The sequence below is a fragment of the Rhamphochromis longiceps genome, linkage group LG4, assembly GCF_057381845.1.
Source record: "Rhamphochromis longiceps isolate RC_006_pf linkage group LG4, R_longiceps_female_GT1.1, whole genome shotgun sequence".
In the NCBI taxonomy this organism is placed as follows: Eukaryota; Metazoa; Chordata; class Actinopteri; order Cichliformes; family Cichlidae; genus Rhamphochromis; species Rhamphochromis longiceps.
This window is the reverse complement of record NC_140560.1, coordinates 30138680-30159961: the sequence shown is the minus strand read 5'-3', so window position 1 is coordinate 30159961 and position 21282 is coordinate 30138680. Positions and strand designations below refer to the sequence as shown.

Here is a 21282-nt window from a genome sequence, read left to right as displayed (position 1 = left end):
CATCCCCTCCCACACTCTTTCTTTCTATTTTCATATATAAGGGTTCGTCCAAATGTGGAACGAGAACAAGACACTTTCTCTCATTTTAGGCCAGATGGTCAGTATGTAGCGTTTAAATTATTTTAAGTTTGCTAATATGCTAAATAACACTTCTCTGGCTGACTTTCATGGTCACATCCCAAAAGTCCCAAGCCTTTATATGTGCAATGGCCAAGAAAGTTGAAGACAAGACTTAAGATGGGGAGTGGGATATTTTATTAATGGGAACTATTAATATTCCATCGCAGGGGGATGATGGCGTGTTTCTTTTTGCAGAAGCATAATGAATAACTGAGCGCCTCCATGGTACCCGATTCATAGGCATGAATATTCAGGCTCTGGCGATGTATCATGGGAGTGTTGGGAGCCTCTTCTCTACCCTATAGTGGATCACACCCAAGCTCTTTGTCTCACCTCTCTACTCCTACTTTTATTTCTTTCCATGCACATTCAGCCAATGTCACTAAGGCCAGCAGCATCTTGAGACCGGCGACTATAGATCTAATGCTTGGCTCTCAATAACAACCGTCCACAGAGGCTGGATTGATTGATTACACTACTGTGGCTTTGTGTGGGTTTTTAATTGATTGATTTATAGTGGGCCTATGATTGATTATGAGTAGTCAGCAGTGGGTTGGAGTTGGGCTGTCAGGAGGACACAGGGTGAGAGGTGAGCTCTTGTGGCCCCTGTGATATGTTTGTTCTTTTATCCAAGAATCCCACTTTTATGTGTAACACTTGGTAGAGCCACATTTTGTCCTTACCTCGGTCACCTCTCTGGAGCTCTTTTCTCCCTAATTTCAGTGAATGCGCGCCTGTGTTCACATGTGGTGTTGCCTGGAGCTCTGTATGTCCTGTTCTTGCCAACAAAATGTTCAGTAATGTCAAGTTTGTGGTATTCAGCAGGTACAACAAAGACCTCCTTATAAACCTCAAAGAACTAACTCTCACAGTGCCTGTGTAGGAAAATAAAAAGAGATCAAGCATAAAAAGGAGAAGGGAAAGGGAAAGATAGAGAATCACATGACAGTGCAGAGGGAAAAAAGAAAGTATTACCCCGCTCTTAACATCCCATTCAGATATAACGCTGAGGAAAGAAAAACTATGAAGGACCAGAAGAAAGAATCAATTTGGTAACATAGATCAGGAAGGGGAGACAGTTAAATGCAATGGCAAACAAACATTTCGACAGTAGACATCCCATTCTCAAATGATACACTGTCCCAGTGGGCCAATAAATAACAAAAATCTATGCTTATTTCCACTCGTAAAATCAGGCCGGCCGAGATTAGGGGCGGTTAGTGTGCTACCACCAAGACACAAAGCCTGAATGTATCAGTCATTTCTTCAAGTTTCATTAAAGTCTGATCAGTGTTGTCTCAGGATGTGTAACAGATAAACAGATGAATGAATTAACAATAAGACAAACAGAGAACAAATGGATGAACAAACAAAGCGCAAACAAATACACCAAGAACAACAAAGAAGCAAAGAAACAATTCAGTGAACAAAAAAATGAAATAAATGGACTAAAGACTCTTGCATGGAAATGGGAAATGCACATGGGTATCAGTCATTGTCTTTTTGTCTTTAAACTCCCAATGCAGAATAAAAAGTATGGGACAAGCATCTTGGCAGCTGAAGGCTTTGTTTAATCACACATTAAATTAGCAATGAAACAATGACATGCATTTATTGTGTCATTGCAATTTTAGAAGTGTACAACAACAACTCTGATTACATTGTGACTAGTTAGTGCATGTTAGTTTGATCATTTCCTCAGTGTCTGTGTGTATTTTAGTATTCTAGAGTGGGGGAAAAATCAATTTTGATATACATTACTGTACAAAATTACTGTCGAAAAGATGTTATTAACTGTGGTGAGCTTGCTATTAATATTACTGGAGAATGGCTTTGTGTGTTCTTATTACACTTGTGGCTGAGACTGCTGTGATTTGAAACTGAGCTAATATCTTTAAGTCAAGCGATCTAACAGCACAAAGATGCTAGGCAGCTATTAGGTAGCTATTAGAGGCAGATATTAAAGGGAATCTGTGCGCAGCATCGGCCTGGACAGTGTAAGATTCTTCACCAAGAAAGAACATTATTCCTGATCCTAGAAACCTATGCCTTTGCAATGCCTCAGAGAAGCTTGCTGATCGTTGCTCACATACATCCAAATATGCAATATCTTTTCTTTTAGTTGAAGGTAATATGCAGTAATCTAACACTGCTACTGCTAATCCTTTTTTTCAGACAAAGGGTTACAGCACAGAAAAGAAACAAGAAGAACCCATCCTCTTGTTATCCTGATGCAATTAGAGCCCATGAGTGGCCCTCAAATGCCAGTTAAAGTCTGGAGGATGTCATCCGAACTTTGTTATGGCTCCCTGTGTCAGGTCAGTGATTATGGCTATCCTGACTTCTATTTGAAGACTGAATACAGTCTGCTTTCAAGAGGAAGAAGGAGAGGTATTACCCATAGAGCTGGAAGTTGTGCGCACTGCGATGCCTTGGCACTCTTCTTTGGTGTGGAAGTAAACTGCAGATGCTTAATTTGGAACATACACCCAAAACTTCTTAAAGTCTTTTTAAAACACTGGCTTCAGGCTCAAAAAGTTGTTTAAGGACCTGGTGGAGGGAGAAGAGCAAAGGACCTTTTGGCTTTAGCCCTGAAGTTAGCACAGGCAGACAATCCTGCTGCTTTACCAAGAAGAAAACATAATTGAAAGATGCTTCCCAGATGGCAATGCTGGTTGCTGGGACTGTCTAGGAGGTAGGAATACATGTGGCTGCATCACTGTAAAGCGTGCCCTTTATTAATTAACACAAATACCAGACAGGTAGTCAAATGGTCCTTTCACCTATTTCATTCTTTTGCACTTTGAAATGTCAGCATAGAATCTTTTCACTTGACCTTGTTTGCACTTTTTCCACATTAAATTAAAGATCTAAAAGTAAACATTTATTGCCTTTACTTCACTGATCTTATTCTTTTTGAGACACTTACCATGTTAACCCTGTTTTGCCATGTAATTTTTTTCAAATTCTGTTTATTAAAACAAATTTTAAAAATCCATATCAATTTGCATAGATATGTTCAGTTTATTTATATATATGCAAATAAAAGCATATACGGTGGTTAAGGCTAAAAGGCTAAAAACATACGCAGTATGAGTAAATCCATAGGTAACTCTGTTAACCTATGCGTATCGCTTACTGATGCATCACAATAGCTATTATAATGTACTTAAAACTGATATTTGTGAATATGCTGTTAACTGGAGCCACCAGAGGACAAAGACTGATTTTGGAGAAGCTTACATATGATGTGCTTTTGACTGAAAATTGTCTGGCAGAGGTCAAACAAGTTCACAGCCACTCCCTCTCACATTTCCTGATGCTGTCTCCTTCCTGGACAGCCCAGAAAGAGAGATGTGTGACTGAGTCACATATCACAGCCATCTGTCAGCCAAACATTGCCAGATGTGGCTGATGATATTAAAAGTGGCAACACTCAATATATCAAAATTCCTATGCTCAACAGCAGGGCAGGTCAAAGATCACATAAAATAAGGCGCCCTTTCATTAAAACCAAGTTTTTGGGTCTTTTTATAACAGACAGGAATAAGTAAATATGCATTCATTCTATGACAGTAACTTGTACTTTCTAAATATGGGTTCCTGCTGGCCAGGCAGATGACATGACTTACTGCAGAACAGCGTGGCATCATGCCTTGAAGAGTAAACCTGAAGATGGAGGGCACATCGGTATGGTTTCCACTGACTGGATGCTATTAAAATCCCTGCAAATGTGGCTTTAAATATGAGAGTTCGATAGTTTTTTTTTTTTTTTTTTTGTTTTTTTTTGGGATAAAGGCCCTTTTTTTTCTTGCTAAAGCACAACAATAAGTGCAATGCAGTAGGTCTGCCATCGACTGTCTATTCACCCCAAGAACACTTGCTGTCTTAGCTCACAGGTACAACAGGACAAAGTACAAAAGGGCTTACTGAAGTGGAAGATACACTATAATAAAACTTTATTCGAAGCACTTGCTTCAGCCAGTTATTTTGCTGCAGTGGATAGAAACATACAGATCAGGAACTTCAGTCAAACTTAACATCTAATATCTGATTTAGGAAAAATATTACCTGAGTGATCCAATGAGCAAAAAGTAAAAAAAAAAAAAAATCAATAGGAAATAGAACCACATTTTATCCCACTCCTGTCACAAATTCCCAAAACTAAGTCAAACATTTGTTCTTATTCATCAAAATTAGTTAAAAAATGTAAAACCTGAATTTTTTTTTTTTTTTTACTTCAATTGCAGCGTCAGAGTTTCAGAAGTTGATGTCAGCAGCACATATGCATAGATCCAACCTGTACACTTCTTGCCCCTTACTACCAGTTCTCTGTTAATATGATGTCATAGCCTATTTGATTTGTTATAGTAATTTTATTGGTAAAACACTTTTAAAATACAGGAAGTGCTTCACAGTTTGGATAAAAACACATTAAAATTAAGTGTAGAGGCTTGTGTAAATACATCAATGCATCATATTAAAAGCTGTCTAAAAAGGAGTTCATGAACATGAGAGTGACACCGAGTGATGCTTCCCAGTGACCAGAACTGATTAGGCTGATGGACTCAGTGGTGGGGATTTTTTAATAGGGGAAATTTATTGTGCAGCAAATTTTAAAAAGAATTGTGTGTGTTTTAAGAGCAAATCATATTAAACGTAAAGCAGGGTGTTCCTAAACATTGGTTGATTAATAACAGATTAGAGATGCAATAATTAATAATGTTGTTCATGTAGGTTGGCATTTCTCATACTGAAAGCCTGATTGAACAAAATAAAATAATAAGTTCTCATGACCAGCTGTGTGTGCTTGGCTTTATCAGGTGATAGAAGTTACGGCCTGGCTGATGACAGCCCTGACCAACACTTGGTCCTTCTTGTGTGCAATTTGCACTCTGTCACCAAGTGCACCTTAGGTTTTCTGAACAGCTGGTGAACTTTGGTAGACACTGCAGACTGCCAAAAGGGTTCTGTCATGTATTAAAATTCACATCAACACCGTCAGTATGGAGCCTTGGGTATGTTATCTGATGGATATGTTGCTTAAATTAAAGCAGTATCTATGATCATAGTCTCTTATTAATTTCCTTGGTCAGTGCTCTGACTTCAAATTGTAGTTAAAAAAAATTGTGAACCTATTTCATCTAACTTTAGGTTCTTTCTTCATTTTTAACAACTTGTGCCTTTTCTCTGTTGGCAGTTACAGTAGAAGTAGATATATATTATAATTAAGTATTTGTTGAAGTATACTGTGTAAAAAAGCACAAACAAAACAGACAAAAAAACAACTTCCTGTACTCAAAAGTGTTAAGGTTGCAGAATTGGGATCCAAATGCATTGCTTCCAAAAGCAGACAGACGTAATAAAAAAAGCAATTGTGGATTTAGTTAATGCAAGGCCAAAATACAAGCTAAACAATATCAAACCTGAAGCACATATGAAGATGACACACTCTGGCAAATAATAATAAGAGAACCAAGCAATCAGGGAATGAAAGACAGGAAGCTAAATGTTCAGAGGACACAACAGAAAACTTAACCTTCAAAGTAAAAAAAAGAAAAGAAAACTAATTCAAGAGAATGACGCAGGCCTCAAAAAAGACTGAACAAGTCTGGGACAATAAGAATATGACAAAAACTCCTTTTAACTAATAAAAATATACTTGAACCAAAACAGAGACTCATTACTTGAATACAGAAACACAGGAAACGAAGACTTTATGTTTCAGGAATTAAGACCTTGAAATGTATACACTGAAAAAGAAATTAAACAATGAATCATAAACCCAACCTAGCGTTAACAAAAGAAAAGAAAAAAGACTAAGAGCATAAGGATAACAGTGAAAACAAACTCAAAACCCTTAATAACCAAAACCCCAACACTCCAGATCCCACAGACCATGACACAAAAGTAAGCAAGAGCGCATAGAGTATCAAGTTAGTGCCCAACACTGCTCATAGGTACTTTTGGGCCGAACTTGTCTTAAAAATTTAAGTCAAGTGTGATTGAAGCTTGTGGTGTTTTTAGGTGTTGTTTTGACCTGTAGAGCAGGAGGTGCATCTGGCTTTGGCTTTGGACAGTCTGTAGGTTCCCTGTGGGGCCCAGCAGTAGAAGCAGTAACGGAGTGAATGTTACTAACCCTTTCTACTTTCATTAGAGACAGAAACTAGAGGATTACTGCCAGGGGCAAGGCTAATGACTGTCATGCCCGCAGAAAGCCGATTTACTGAAACCGTGGCAGGAAGGCGTGAAGCCAAAATCTCCCACTAAGTCCCAGTGTGAGGGGCCTTAATAAAGGAGAGGCTCTGCTCTATCGCCAGCTTTCTTCAGTGAAAAGTTGTAAAAATCACAAAAAAGTGTATGTAATACATGCATCCCCCCAAGTTTACCACCAGCATTAATCAACTAGTAAAAACAATGGCAAATGAAAGTACACAGAAAATTGCAAATATAGTTACCGAAATGATGACATTCCCTTACAGATCCATAAACCGACCATAAAACTCTCTTTTGCAGGCAAATCTATTTTTGAGGAATTTGTAATTCCTTCTTATTTTCAAACTGGGAGCATGCAGAAATAAATAGTCCCATCGTTGGCACTAACTCATAAGACTGGAATCACTAAAGAGTGTGGTGAAATGATTAAGTGGGACAATACAGACAATGAATCTTCCGTCTCACAATAACAATACAGTGCAATGCATGTGTTTAAATGTTAATGCTCTTTGAGGCTCTGCACAACTGCTTGACGATATTCGTTTTTCCAACGTAAGAGTTTGGTTCTGGAAATAGAAGCATTTTATTTAACTAGAGCATCGTCAGTTAAAACTCTGTTGATGTGATGCTAAAAAGGGGGATTGCACAAGAAAGTGTTTTTGTAACATATTAAAAAGCAATGCAAAGTGGGAAATTCAGCACTCAAAGCAATAAGCGCTGTCCCAATTGCTAAGACACGTTTATATTCAACAACACCGTAGGGAGACTTTTCAGTGATATTTAAGAATATCGAATCTGAGGAACTTCCTAACATACATACTGCTACTTCTCATATTTAAACAGATTCCATTTTCCGTTACCTTTCTCCACCTAAATAGCATGCACATACACACAGGCTCGCAAACACACATGCCTAGGCATTGATTTGGCTGCTTCAGGGGCAAGGGAGAGCACTCATCGAGAAGTTTGGACAATTGATCTCTGGAGGGCATGAGATACAGGGCCCGCTTTCTTCTCTCCTTTCTCAGTCGAGTCTTTCACTATCTCTCACACACACTCTTCATCTCTCGACTACTGGACATGTTTCCTCTGAATGTGCATTCTCTGGATTACAGCGAAGTCGAGGAGTAGCGAGGTCATTGCTTTACTGAGTGTTTGGGTGAGATACTGTGGGTATAGCTTCTCAACTCACAGTTGAAACTGAAAGTTGAGATCGCAAACCCAGAGGTAAAAAACCACAAAAACTAGCAAAGATTTTTATACTGTTTCACTCTGTTGCATCAAAATCAGGCTTTTTATACTATTGCTCAGAGGTGTTGTTCACATGTCAGTAGTGCATCTATATGTTCAAACAGTCACTGTCCATTTAAGCCTGGACCAATTACCTACTGCATGTCCCTCAAAGTTCCACTTCCACTGACTGTGTAATCTCCAAACACTCGCCAATTGGTTGGGGAATACACATTTTTCTATAGTGACTAGAGGTTGCTATGGAAATGTGGATTGCCAGTTAGTATTTTGGCCTGCGTCACTGAACCTACATACAGACTGGAAGCACTGTGGTGACCAAACATCAGGTGAAGGTGAAATAATCGTTGGTAATAGGACGTGGGCAGGAGCCAAGAAACTTTAATTCAGCTTCAAGCCAAGCAATGGGACTACCGATAAGAACACATGATACTGCTGATTTAGATATGATGTGAAATGGACATCAAAGATAACCTGAGAAAAAGGCGATGTAGGATTTTAAAATTAATACCATCGGTGCGTTTACTAAAAATCTTGGACCGCAAGGTTAAGGCCTGAAAATCACCCAGCATTTTTCAAATTTATTCCACAGGTGCATGTACAAGGAGGCTGAGGGGTAGCACTGGTGGACGTCAGCATTTTCAACCCCCAGTACTCTGTCCTTCTCTATACATGTGTTTTCTTTTTTGTTTGCAGCATAGTGTTTAGTGTAGCCAACACTGACTTGCATGACATCACTTGAGAATGTTTATTAGATTTTGCACAGCTTAGTTCAGTTCAGTTCAGTTCATTTTTATTTCAAACATTTCAAATATGTGCCTTCACAATCATTACAAAATATCATTCCATTATTTGTTTGAAAAGGAGTAGGCTGAAGTATTTACTTATTTGTCCCTACCCCCTCAAGTTTTACCTCTCATTCATTTAATTTTTTTTTTTGTCTTAAATTAAACAAACAACATATGAAACATATAAACATATGAAGTAAAACAAAACATAACATACATAAATCAAAAACAAGAAATTAGCAAGCCCCACCACAGTATAGTTTCTTTCATATGAAAAATACAGAATGTGTATATTTGCAGATACACAAGTTATGGAAAAACAACAAACCAAAACAAAACAAAAAAACAAAAAAACAACCAAAAAAGAACCGCAACACCATTTCCAGCAACATTACCATCCTGGGTTAACCCCGTTTTCTTCATTCTTATACTTATTTAAAATTAGGTTTTTATATTTTACTTTAAACTGTTTTATGTTTTGACTGTCTTTTATTTCTTCTGTTAGACTGTTCCATAATTTAACTCCTGAAATTGAGATTGACATAGTTCTTAAAGTTGTTCTAGCACTTTGTATTTTTAAATTCCATCTCCCTCTTAAGTTATACCCACCTTCTCTTTCTATGAACAATTTACAGATTTCTTTGGGAAGCAGTTTATTTCTGACTTTATACATTATTTGCGCTGTTTTAAGCTTCACCAAGTCTTGGAATTTAATAGCTTGCATTTTGACAAAGAGTGCATTTGTATGGTCCCTGTACCCTACATTATTTATTAATCTAATGGCCTTTTTCTGTATTATAGTTATTGTTTGTGTGTTACTTTTGTATGTGTTTCCCCAGACCTCTACACAGTAGCTCATATATGGCAGTAGTAAAGCACAGTATAAAATGTGCAGTGCTTTCTGATCCAACATATGCTTTGCTTTTCCCAGGACGGCAATGCCCCGTGCCAATTTCCCCCGAACATAAGTAATGTGTGGCTTCCAACAGAGCTTGTGGTCAATGATCACCCCAAGAAATTTTATTTCATTTACTCTTTCTAAATATACATTGTCAACACATATTTCTACTTCGATGTTTTTCTTTTGGTTTCCAAACAACATAAATTTGGTTTTATCGAGATTCAATGATAATTTATTTATATCAAACCACTTCTTTAATATCGTTAATTCCTGTGTGATCATTTCCAAAACCTGTGGCAATTCCCCACCTGCACACAGTATATTTGTGTCATCTGCAAATATTACAAACTTTAAAATCTCCGATACTCTGCAGATATCATTTAAGTACATAATAAACATTTTTGGACCCAGTACTGAACCTTGAGGTACTCCACAAGCTATATCCATCAAATTAGATTTATATTCATTTATTTGTACATATTGTTGCCTATTCCCTACATAGCTTTTTAACCATTCCAAAACCACTCCCCTAAACCCGTACTTTTCCAGTTTTTTTTAATAGAATTTCATGATTAACAGTATCAAACGCCTTCTTTAGATCTAAGAAAACTCCGAGCGCATACCTCTTATTATCCATACATTCCGTTATCTTTTCCATTAGATCTATCAGTGCCAAAGCTGTTGATCTGTTGTTTCTGAACCCATACTGACTATCTGTCATTAATTCATATTTTTCCACAAAACTGTCAAATCTTTTTATGAAGAGTTTTTCCAGTATCTTAGAGAACTGGGAGAGTATTGACACTGGTCTATAGTTTGTAAAATGATGTCTTTCACCGGTTTTGTAAATGGGAATAACTTTAGCAACTTTCATTTTTTGTGGAAAAACTCCTTTTTGAAACGACAAGTTGAATATATATTTTAATGGTTTTACGATACCATCAATAACTGTCTTTACCGTTACCATATCAATATCATTCCAGTCTGTACTGGTTTTGTTCTTAAGTCCTCTAACTATGTCATAAATCTCTTTCTCTTCCACTGCTCTTAAAAACATTGAGCTACTATTCCTTTCAATATTTTCACCAGTGTCCCTTTCTATTCCATCAACCTTTATTTCTTCTGCCAGTTTTGGCCCTATGTTTACGAAGAATTCATTAAAGCCATTTACTATCTCCTCCATGTTATTAATACTTCTTGTCCCTTCTATAAAGTATCCAGGGTAATCATTATTCCTTGTTTCATTTTTGATTATTCTGTTTAATACATTCCATATATCTCTTGTGTTATCTTTATTGTGTTCTAACCTTTTAATGTAATACTCTCTTTTACAGGATCTCATTATATTAGTTAATTTATTTTTGTAAGTTTTATACTTCATTTCAGTTTCTATTGTTCTCTTTTTTATGAATTCTCGATATAAGGTATTTTTTTTTTTGCTGGCATTTTGTAGTCCTTTTGTCATCCATGGTCTTCCTGCATAGTTGTGTTTCCTATTGATTTCAATTACTGGGCAGTTTTTATCAAGTAATGTGTTAAATGTTCTTAAAAATCCTTCGTAAGCTTTATTAACTTCTGTTTGTTCATATACAATATTCCAATCTTGCTTTAAAAGTTCATTTCTAAGACAATTTAAGGTCTTCTCTGTTCTTATTCTTTTGTAAATAATCTTATGTCCATCGTTGTTCACTTTATAATGGCATTTATAAGATGCAAAGACTGGTAAATGGTCACTTATATCATTGATTAACAGCCCACTTTTTATCTTTCCTTCTATTATATTTGTAAATATATTATCTAATAGAGTTGCACAATGAGATGTTATTCTGGTCGGTCTTGTTATCAGTGGAAATAAACCGATGCTGTACATGGAATCAATACCCTGGAACCATTAAAGAATTTATACCACTTTCATTGCCTCATTTGAAGTAATATTGAAGGCATAAAAGGAACATAATTAAAATCAGAAATATTTGTCAAGATGCATCATACAATAGCTACACAAACCAGCGTACGGAGTTCCTCATGTTCAACACAAATGGCAATTTTAAGCAGTCAGATGAACGTACTCTGTAACATATTATCTCAACCATAATGATGTAATACAGATGCAATACATACTAGTGATTCAGTTTTCTAGTGAAACAAAGGCACTAACCATGTAAGCTAAAGTTAAATATGTTCGAACCATTTTCTTAAACTCCAACATATCACAATTTAGGAAATGAAATACTTTTTTTTTCCAGCATCAGGAAGTCCAGCTGTACACTAACAGTTACACTTTATTCGCTTGGTCACCATAAGTAAAATGACTGGCTTTTTTGTTGTGTTTCTTTTTTTCCCCCCTACTATTTTAAAAACTGTATATCACAAGCTGGAAAGTCTTTGTGACCATCTGATGTCTGACTGCATTTTCTCTGAAATCTCTGTATATTTGCAAAGAAGAAAGTCTGGCGAAGGATTAGGGAAGAACAGCAAACTGCCAAAATCTGCACAGCCTGTCAGAGTTTGGAAAAGAATGAGACAGGAGAGGGAAAAAAATGTCAAGAAGGAGACTGCAAATGAGGCTTGTTTCAATAAGAAGATCGATGGGGATGAAGAAAAGATGTTGTGTGCATCGATGATAAGTGTCCATGGGCAAACACGAGGGGTGCCTATAGAAGTGGGATATATGGGTATGTTGGGAGGGAAGTTGAGCAGTGAAGATGGTGTGAGAGAAATGATGGCGAAAGTGTGGCCCACGAGAGGCTGCAGATAAACAACAGTTTTTGACTACATTTCCAGTGTTTGTGTGACTTGAAAACCATTTTTCTAATAAAGAAAAGACCGTTTCATGATTATAGAAAAGACTACATGAGAAGAGACTCGGTAAGAAAGCGGTAAACAGCATCCAACAACACTTTTTAATTGCCGACTTGGATTTTGCTAAAATTCTGCTTTATCTCTTTGTATTGTATTTTTTGACTTATGTGTAGCCTTGATGATGATCATTCATGGCTTCTGTATTAAGTGGGAAATCTCTATGGGTTTGGTAATTATTTTAGGCTGTTGCCCTTTGTGTTATTCAGTTTCCTGGTCTGGACCTTTTGGGGGGAGATGTGATTGTTGAGGACAGCCCTTCAGCAGTTGTGCATGTCACAGGGTCTTGTGGGGGATACACTTTTCACCACGAGACCCATCATGGCAAACCAGCCCAAACAAACAGAGTTGCTCTGTTTATGATAATCTTCTTGTAGTAGTATGTTATTTATTTGTACATTCTCCTCTACGTTCGGCTTGTACCGCACGCTGCCTAGCTGTGTGCATATATTGAAGTGAATCCTTGTAAAGAAGAAAAACCTAGGTATTTCCCAGCCTTGATGTCAGCTGCGTTACTCAGCTTCTTTTTCTCAGTGTTGTGCCGCACAGTGTATGTGAGGACGTTGCAAGCTGTGGAACAAAGGCATATTGATTTTTAAAGAAGCAGTGCAGATATGCAGACATTTCTTGATAGGTGTCACTGTATGTTTATCAGATACCACTTCACTGATGTGTTCACAGTGACAGTAGGACAGATCAGTTGCAAGTGTGGAATATTTTTTGTTATTATTTTTGAAAGCTGATGGCAATAGGAGGAGATCTCTCCAGTGTTTCCCACCGCTTGACATCCTGTGTTAAAAATAGTCATACAAACGGTGACACTGAGCCATCATGGCATGTCATTTTTGTCATCATCTCTGTGCTGAGAAATGGCTGGAACACATGTGACAACCCGTCAATTGAGAGGGGAGAGATAGTCACGATTGTCCACCTGGCTCATGTGTTTGTGTTGGGTTAATTTTCAAAGAATACACATGTAGGCTCTAATCATGCTGAAATAACATTAATTACTTAATGCATTGGCTCTGAGTCATTTTCTGGGTTCATATTTTACTTTTCTTCCCTGGTGCAAAAATAAGGTCTAGGAGTAACCTCTTCTTGTGGCTTTTAATTCCAGTGACAAGACCCTCTTGCCAATGTCAAAAAGTGATGATTTGGAGATGATAACATGTAAACACCTTAAAAGTTTTGTAGTTCTTCACCATTTTTGGAATTGGCCATTCTCCAAAACTAAAACCATTGTAACAAATATAACACAGTGTGAAGAGGTACCAACACCATCCTTTCGGATAGTGTTTACTGAATGAAGATGGAGAAAGCACTAGGCACTAACAAGTCCCTAACCCAAAGGTGCTCTCCTCTCCATCTTGTGCTAGCAGTGGGGCTCTTGAGCATGTTGTTCACACACAGGCACATCCATCTTCTTTTTATCCCAAATTACTTGCCGTCTTTGATTCTCACGCCCCGTGTAAATGAAGTGGGTGTGAGAGGGCGGGAAAGTGGTGGGCTGATGGATCTTATTAAAGGTGTTGCATTGATAATCAGTGGAGAGACAACAAGATATGGGTTGAGCAAGGAGGAGAAAGAGAGAGGCAAGAAAGGGGTTGGGGGGGAGGGGGGGGGGAGATAACAAAAGATATGTCTCTGTTCACAGTGGCAACATGCCCTTGAGAGGACGGAGACAGAAAAGCCAAAGAAAGACAGAGAGAGCATGGGAAAAGAGATGGAGGAGACTGTTGAGCTGTCACAGATGTAGCCGTTATGTCACTTTGGTTTATCTCCATCAGTGCATCTGACTGACCAGGGAGGCAATTTCACATGTTTGAGCTGAGTGAAACTCCATGTTTACGAAGGGATAAACGTTTGTAGGACTCTCTCTCCCTATCCTTCCATCCATTCCGTTTCCTGGCCCTGCTCTAGACCTCCATTTAGAAAGTGAGAAATTACACATCTTTATTTATAAAACATGGAACTCCCATATCTTCCACTTGGTAACAATAACTGCACAATTCATTTGCCTTTTTCTGGAGGCACTCTGTCTGCTACGGTGTGAGTGTTGTTTTTTTCCATATGATAATGTGTTTTTTCTCAGTTTGATTTGTTTATATTGAACTGTGAACATACAGTGCGCAACATTACCGAAACACCAGTCTGATCTTTCCCTAACATTGTTCCTATTCAGTGCAACTGCAGGTCATGCCTTACAGAGTTCTTGCAATGAACAGAATATCACTTTGACAGGAGACCTCAGGGGATGCTATCCTGTCTCTCAGTCGGATTATTTCCACCTGCTACGATGTGTGGCCTGGAGGACATGCTATTATGATATTTTCTTTTTAAAAGAAGGCATATGTTTGACTGTAATACATACAATCAGATCTTGTTCTGTTTATATCCAATGGTGGGCTAGGTTTGGATACAGCTGCAACAGTATTTGTTGCATTTCTGTATTTAAAGGGAAGTGATATATAATTTTTAAAAAACACCTGGATTATACAGGCAAAACTCAGACCTTCAAGCATTTATCTGGCCTGTCTATCGGTTTAGGTTCTCAGTAAAGCCATTGTCAGGAAATGTTGAAATTTTAAGGCTTTAAAAGTAAGTATGATTATGCCACAGAAAGTTACAGAGTCAAGGACCATTTTCATGTTATTTCATGTCAGTTTTATGTCAGGATAATTTCCTGTATGGTTTAGATGTTTTTTATAGATATTTAGAAATTTTCCATTTATATGTCATGTTCAGGCAAGCAATACAGGATATATAAAAGAGTTAGAAATATGTCAACGAGCAAAAGAATTACACATTAGTTTTGAATGTATTTAATTTTCTAAAATGTCCTTATTCTGCCAATAGTTATCATGTTCAGACTTTTGAAACTTGAGATCTCTTCAGCATAAACTAAACGGCTAAATCACTTTTTAACTCACCTACAGCTGGTGGAGGATTTTGTATGCACAAGATTAATGTTTGGGCTTTTTTAAAATTATAATTAAAATTACACTTAAGCATTGCAACAAACTGCACATGCCTTGTTCTGGTTATTGATTGGGATTTTATTGCCTTATTCTTTATGACCACCCTTCTTATCTCATTATGTTGTAGATAAACTAAGTTTGCCAAGCTTGGAAGTCAAAGTCGAGGTGATGTGGGATGAGAAAGGAAAGAGAAGTGTTTGGGGCTTGTACAGAAGGTATTATACACACACTGGTACACTGCATGCTAGAGAAAACACACTGAGCCTGTGAGCTTGACTTTATTAGATTCAAGCTTAAAGTATTGTCAGTTACAGCTGGAAAGCTGACTTTACGTAATCGCACAGCCTGAGACAGCCAAGCAACCCAAGGATGCACGAAAAGACACACACACGTATATGTGTGTGTGTGTATGTATGTATATATATATATGTGTGTGTATATATATATATATATATATATATATATATATATATATATATATATATATATATATAATCTCTCCAAATTTAGATATTTCTTATACTGTGAGGTGTGAAAACTGAAAGTAGGCTAAATTGAATTGTTTATTATTAGAAGAATTTAACTTTTCTAGCTTCAGTGTAAAAGAAGAACAAACTGCTTACAGAACTTTTAAATGAATTAAATTAAATGGAAAAAAAATAAAATGACAAATCTGTTAGATGTGTTGACAACAAAAACCGTGTCTGTGGAAAACAATTTTTAAACTTTATGAAAATAACCCAAGAGTTATTATTCACTTTTGTTTGTCATTGTTTTTATTTTTTAATTATTGCTTGCTTTAAGCAGCAAATTAACTTGCTTGTGGCCAATGCACTGCTAAGAGATTACAGTAATTTCACCTATTTCTATGTGACCAAGTTGAGTTGTAAAACGAAACCTTGTAAAACCTCAATATTCACAAGGTCTGAGTACTGAGCAGCTCCCATTAGCAAATCAAAGTCATTTGCTGATGGTAACTGTCAAATTTCAGCTGTTTATTTTTCTCACTACTCTTACTAGCACCAATATCTTTTGCAGCTTTAATGATATAGAGGAATAAAGGCAACACAGATACAGAGAGAAAGCAGAATATCTGTGTCAAACAGCATGAGATACTTCTGAATTCTGTCCTATCCATAGACAGCAGAAAACATTGACATGCCTCCCGTGACGTTTGGAAGAATCCAGTTGAGTGTTTTTGTTGTTGCCACCTTGGTGTTTTGAACTCAATCTGACAAAAAAGGGGTGGATCTGACTGTGAACCCACATGCTCATTGGCTAAGGACATGTCATTTACCAGCACCGAGCCAATGATCATACTGTGCATAATCTTTCTTTTCTGAAACAGCCTAACTTTTTATTCACTATGACACAAAATGAGTGATGGAGACCATGAATGTGGCAAGAAAGTGTTTACAGAGGTCAAGTCAGAGAGCAGTTTTCCTGTAGACTTCTATATTGTTGGAAGGTTTAGGTTTTTTTTTGCCACCACCCCCACAGAGATTGTCCCCTGGTGGCCATTTAAAAGAATGCAGGCTTAAGGTCCTACCATGTTTTATACTGTTTATGGTCCTGTCAGAGAGCAGGCTGGTAAAATGAACTAACATTGAATCATTAGAAATGATTTCGTCATTCCATTAATTCGACTTTTAAGTTGGGCTGGCTCAGATTCGTTCAGCATACGCTAGCCCTATCTCTTCTTTTCATCCCAGTTTTGTTAAATGTCACATTTCTCAATTTGTCATTAGTCAGAGTTCAGTGTGGAGTGACACTGACTGACAGCCAAGTCACGCTGTGGCAAACGATCAGTGATGGATTTGACTGAACCAGCTCAAAGGGTTGTTTAAAAAAAAAAGCATGATTTTATTATTACTTGTTTTCATCCGTTGCTGAAAATAGTGAAATTATCATCGAAATACAGTTTGTTTAAATGTCATCGTCTGCTGGCAGGGACCCTACGATGTAATAAAAAAAAAAAAAAAAAAAAAAAAAAAAAAAAAAGCAGGGTAGCAAAACTAGAACTTTCCTCACCCTGAGAATTGAGAAATGGGGATGCTTTTACTTCCCTTGTTTTATTTATTAGTTAATCACAGTGACTTGGTGATGGTGCTTTATGAAAAGTAAAAAGTATAAGTAATGTGTAATTTTTCCTGGGGTTCATCCTCTGAAATCTATGATATCTCTGCAAAAATGTGTGAGTTACAGTTAATCAGATTAATGAGAGATTTCAGAGATTTGTTGTTTGTGTATTTTTCTTTTCTTTTTTTTTAGGGTCACAGACAGAGATGTGTCTGGTCTGTTAATTTACCAGAAAACAGTAAAAGTATATTAAAACAAGAGATGTGAGAGAACATAAGGGTCAGTGTGGATGATGCAGTTACGATGCGTAAGTACAACAGAGCCAAGAACTGAGCGAAATGCATAGAGGAGGAAGAGGACAAGGCTTAAAAATTTCCCCCACATCGCGTGCCTTTGGGTTATATCTCAAGTGCACCAATGAAACAATGTTTTCTCACAATAAATTACACATGAAATTGCTGGATCATAATATATTTGCAGACTACATATAAATGTCATTAGGTATTTAACTGTGTGTCTCTTTGAATGTTCCTATCTGCGCCTCTGTTATGCTGCCTCCTTGTCTCTCTCTGTCTTTCAGAGGTTTTTTTTGTTTTAATTCGTTTCTCTGGAGGGGATTAGAATAGCAGCAGTCATGAGGGAGTTGTTACCTGGATTAAACTTGATTGGTTGCTTTCTTGATTGTTGATGATAGTAACATAAAACAGTAATCCACTGGATAATGATGATTCTCTCGAGATGGTAACATGGAATTAGAATCACCAGGAGGCTATGTTTTCTAACTACCAACTAAATTAAAAATCTAATTTTCATAGCTTTGTTTTATTGCTTCTCCCATTTCTAAATCTGTATAGAAAAACAGATACTGCTAAGTATTAGTACTAGACTAAGATAATAAGCTGTCTGCGCTGTATGGGTTTATTTAATGATCTGAGTGAGAGCTATTTTAAGCTTAAATACCAGACATTAGCAAAGTAAATTGCAATGACACTATAGCTGACTGAAAACACAAACTGTCAGCTATAACTTTTGAAGTATTTTTCTTGTCAGTGAAAAGGTGTTGTACTTGTCAAGCAGCATAAATGGATGTTGAGCATTTTCTCTGGTGACACAGGTTTTAGCAAAAGATGCTCTTTTTGGATACAATCTGGCGCGATACAGCAGATACAGTATATATATTTAAGTTGAATACTGAGCCTTGTGAAATTATGTGATGTTGATAGTCATGGATGTCTTTTAGTACATTTGGGTGGAAATGTGTAGGCCGGTTGAACATGCTTATTGAATGTTATTCCAGCCGCACCTCGGCGTCTCCCCAAGTCGCCCATTAACTGAAATGTGTGAGCAAATGCATTTGACTGTGCTGAGTGTGACTTTGCTGAGTGTGACGGAGTTTTCTTTTCAGAGGAGGAAAACGGCGCCTCTTGAATCATTGGAGCGTGATGCATCTGTATGGCAGCAAGTTGGGCCTCTGCACTCATGCAAATGCTGTGACACCCTGCTCTGCAAATGTCAGTCCCATCCAATTAAATGGTTGAGTGATGCCATTGCCCACAAGGGGATCCCGCCGATGAAGTTCTTTGTTTGTTATCGGCTTTGTTTCCCGTTTTTCACTTTCACAGACAAGAATGTTGTTCATAGATGCCCCTGCAATACATTCTGAGAGAGGGAAGACCCGTGAGCTGTTACAGTGCCATGTTTCATGCAGAAGTACCCTCATGCTCTGTCTGTGATTCTCTTGGGCCATGTCTGTGCTTGTTATTCATTTGCAAGCAGTTTGGACCACCTACACATTGGCTATATTTACAACAATGTCAGTCTGTAGTCTGCAGTTAACTTCACTTTGATTATTGGTTGCTCTCCTTGTCAAGCACTTACATTATCTGTCTAGGCTCAAGATATTCATGTGAATGTTCAAGAGCAACCAACAGTAAGCAGTGGTCTCTGCTGAGTGATGATAGATTCATAAAAAATCCACACAAAGCTCAGTTATTGTCATTATAATGCTATAATGCTGTTCTGTCTGCGGCAGAAAACAGCACAGTTTTGTTTCCTTGGAGATTGAGCTAAAAATTAGCTTAACATTTGCCACCACACTGTCTCGTGGTATATGAATACGAGGGGAGTCTCATACTTGTTTTAATTTTAACATGTTTTATATAAAAGAATCCCATAATGATGAGCCAGGCCAATATAGTCATCTAAGAGGACATACTTTACTGTAATGTTCACAGAGAAAAATTCCTTAACATGACTATAAGCCATACTGTTTGTTCTTGGCTGTCTATCAGAGCATGGAAGGGTTATTGGCTGACTTTTGCTCATATAAATCCTGCTTCAGCAGCCACAGTCATTTCCACATATTAATTAAGCCAACTTGCAAACCTACTGCTAGTAGTAGCTGTGCCAATTTGCCACTCTTACAACAAGAAGATAACGCGGAGGAGAAGTGTGCAGGCATTTGCTGTCTTTTAGGAAGGAAGGTCTTAACCGGTGAATTTGGATCTCGAGGCATATTCTCCAGATGCTAGGCCAGTCCCACCCTTTTCTGTTGGATGTGTGTTTCACACTCTTACTAAAGTCATTAGCCAAAGCCTTTTACACTTTGGCACCAAGACATTTTTCAGGAAAGGGATTTAAGAGCTCTGTTGAACTGTTTCCTTAACTGGGCTTGGTTTGCTCACCATGTTTTTTTCCTGTTGAGCTTATGCTAAAAAAAATGATTCAGATAGTGATTTAAAAAAAAGGACAGACCTTATAGGACTGTAATTCCCTAAAAGGAATTTGATGTTCATTCCACCATGTTAACAGTGACACTCTCCAAAGGCAGCACATGTGAAAGGTTGGACACTGTCACGGTTCTGGGTCCGTCGGACCCAGTAGTTTGAGTTTTATTATGTTTTGGTTTTAGTTTGCATCAGGGATTGTTTTCTTGTTCTCTTGTAGTGTTGATTATGATGATGTTTATTATTTGAGTTTCATGTTTCTGTGGTGTTTAGGATTTGTTCTTCAGTTGTGTCTGCTTAGTATTTGTCTAGCTCCATGTGCCATTTTCTGTCTGTCTCTCTATGTCGAGTTTGTGTCTTAGTGTGATGGTTGCTTGTTCCTGTTTTATTGTGATGGTCTGCGTCTCATGTGAGTGTGTTCAGTTTTACCTTTGTCTCGTCTTGTTGATTATTCCCAGCTGTGTCCACCACCTGTGTGTAATTCCCCTGTGATTCTCTGTGTATTTAAGTCATGTCTGCCGTCATTGTAGTTGCTGGTCCGTCTGTGTATTCCACCCTGCGTCATCTGTGTGTTTCCCTGCTGTCAACCGCCAAGTGTTTCTGCTCATGTTCAGGTTCGTGTTCTGTAGTTTGTTCCCAGTCTAGTTAGTCATAGCTCCCTTTGCCGTTTGTATTTACTTTCATGCTCAATAAACCACCTTCACACCTTCACGACTGCCTGCGTTTGGATCCTCCTTCATTGCCTCCACACGGCTCACCTCACTCGCCGTGACAGACACTACATTACAGGGAAATGTTTTGTGTGAGGGGCTTCTGTATGGGTCAGTGGGTACTGCCAAGAAAATATTCAGAATCTGACATTTGTTCAGGGCTTGTCTTCAATCTGCTGTAAATATTTTCTTTGCCAATGAAGTTAAGTCACATTTGTGACTTATAAGAATTATAATTCTCTCCAAACACATTCGAAATGATTGGTTAACTCTACAAGCATATTGAATTCCTCCTGAAAAACTGATGATTACATACTGAGGGTATTATGAGAGCTATTTTGGGAGAATGTGCGCAGTGAGTTGGCAGTGGTAGACATTAAGTGGTCTAAAACTAGATTTTTCAGCCTGGCTTATTAAATGTTTGCTAATTGACAGTGCAAAGGTCATGATGTTCTTGGCTTGAAAATGCTCAAATACCTCAGGACAATTTAGCTGTCTACTATTTCTATGTTTAAGCTAATTGAGAAATCCAGTACATTCTTTTTCTTTTAGCTTCTGTGCAGTACCAATATATTAGAGAAAAGAAAGTGGACATTTTATAAAGATTAAAGGACATGTAAGTTATTAAATGCAACAGCTGCTTAATATGGAACATTG

At 37.6% G+C, this 21282-nt stretch overlaps 1 long non-coding RNA gene across 3 annotated transcripts in view; it reads left to right on the top strand.

The window, feature by feature from the left end:
* Nucleotides 1–21282, top strand: part of LOC146671982 (uncharacterized) — a 56364-nt gene that overhangs the window by 31767 nt on the left and 3315 nt on the right. The window contains exon 4 of one of the 3 annotated variants that reach the window (XR_014911523.1): nt 15238–15325. The exons of 1 other annotated variant lie outside the window; for it this stretch is intronic. This is a non-coding gene — a long non-coding RNA (uncharacterized LOC146671982). Of the gene's footprint in view, nt 1–2295; nt 2439–15237; nt 15326–21282 lie in introns of all 3 variants that reach the window. One more of the 3 variants, XR_014911521.1, reaches the window with a different exon arrangement.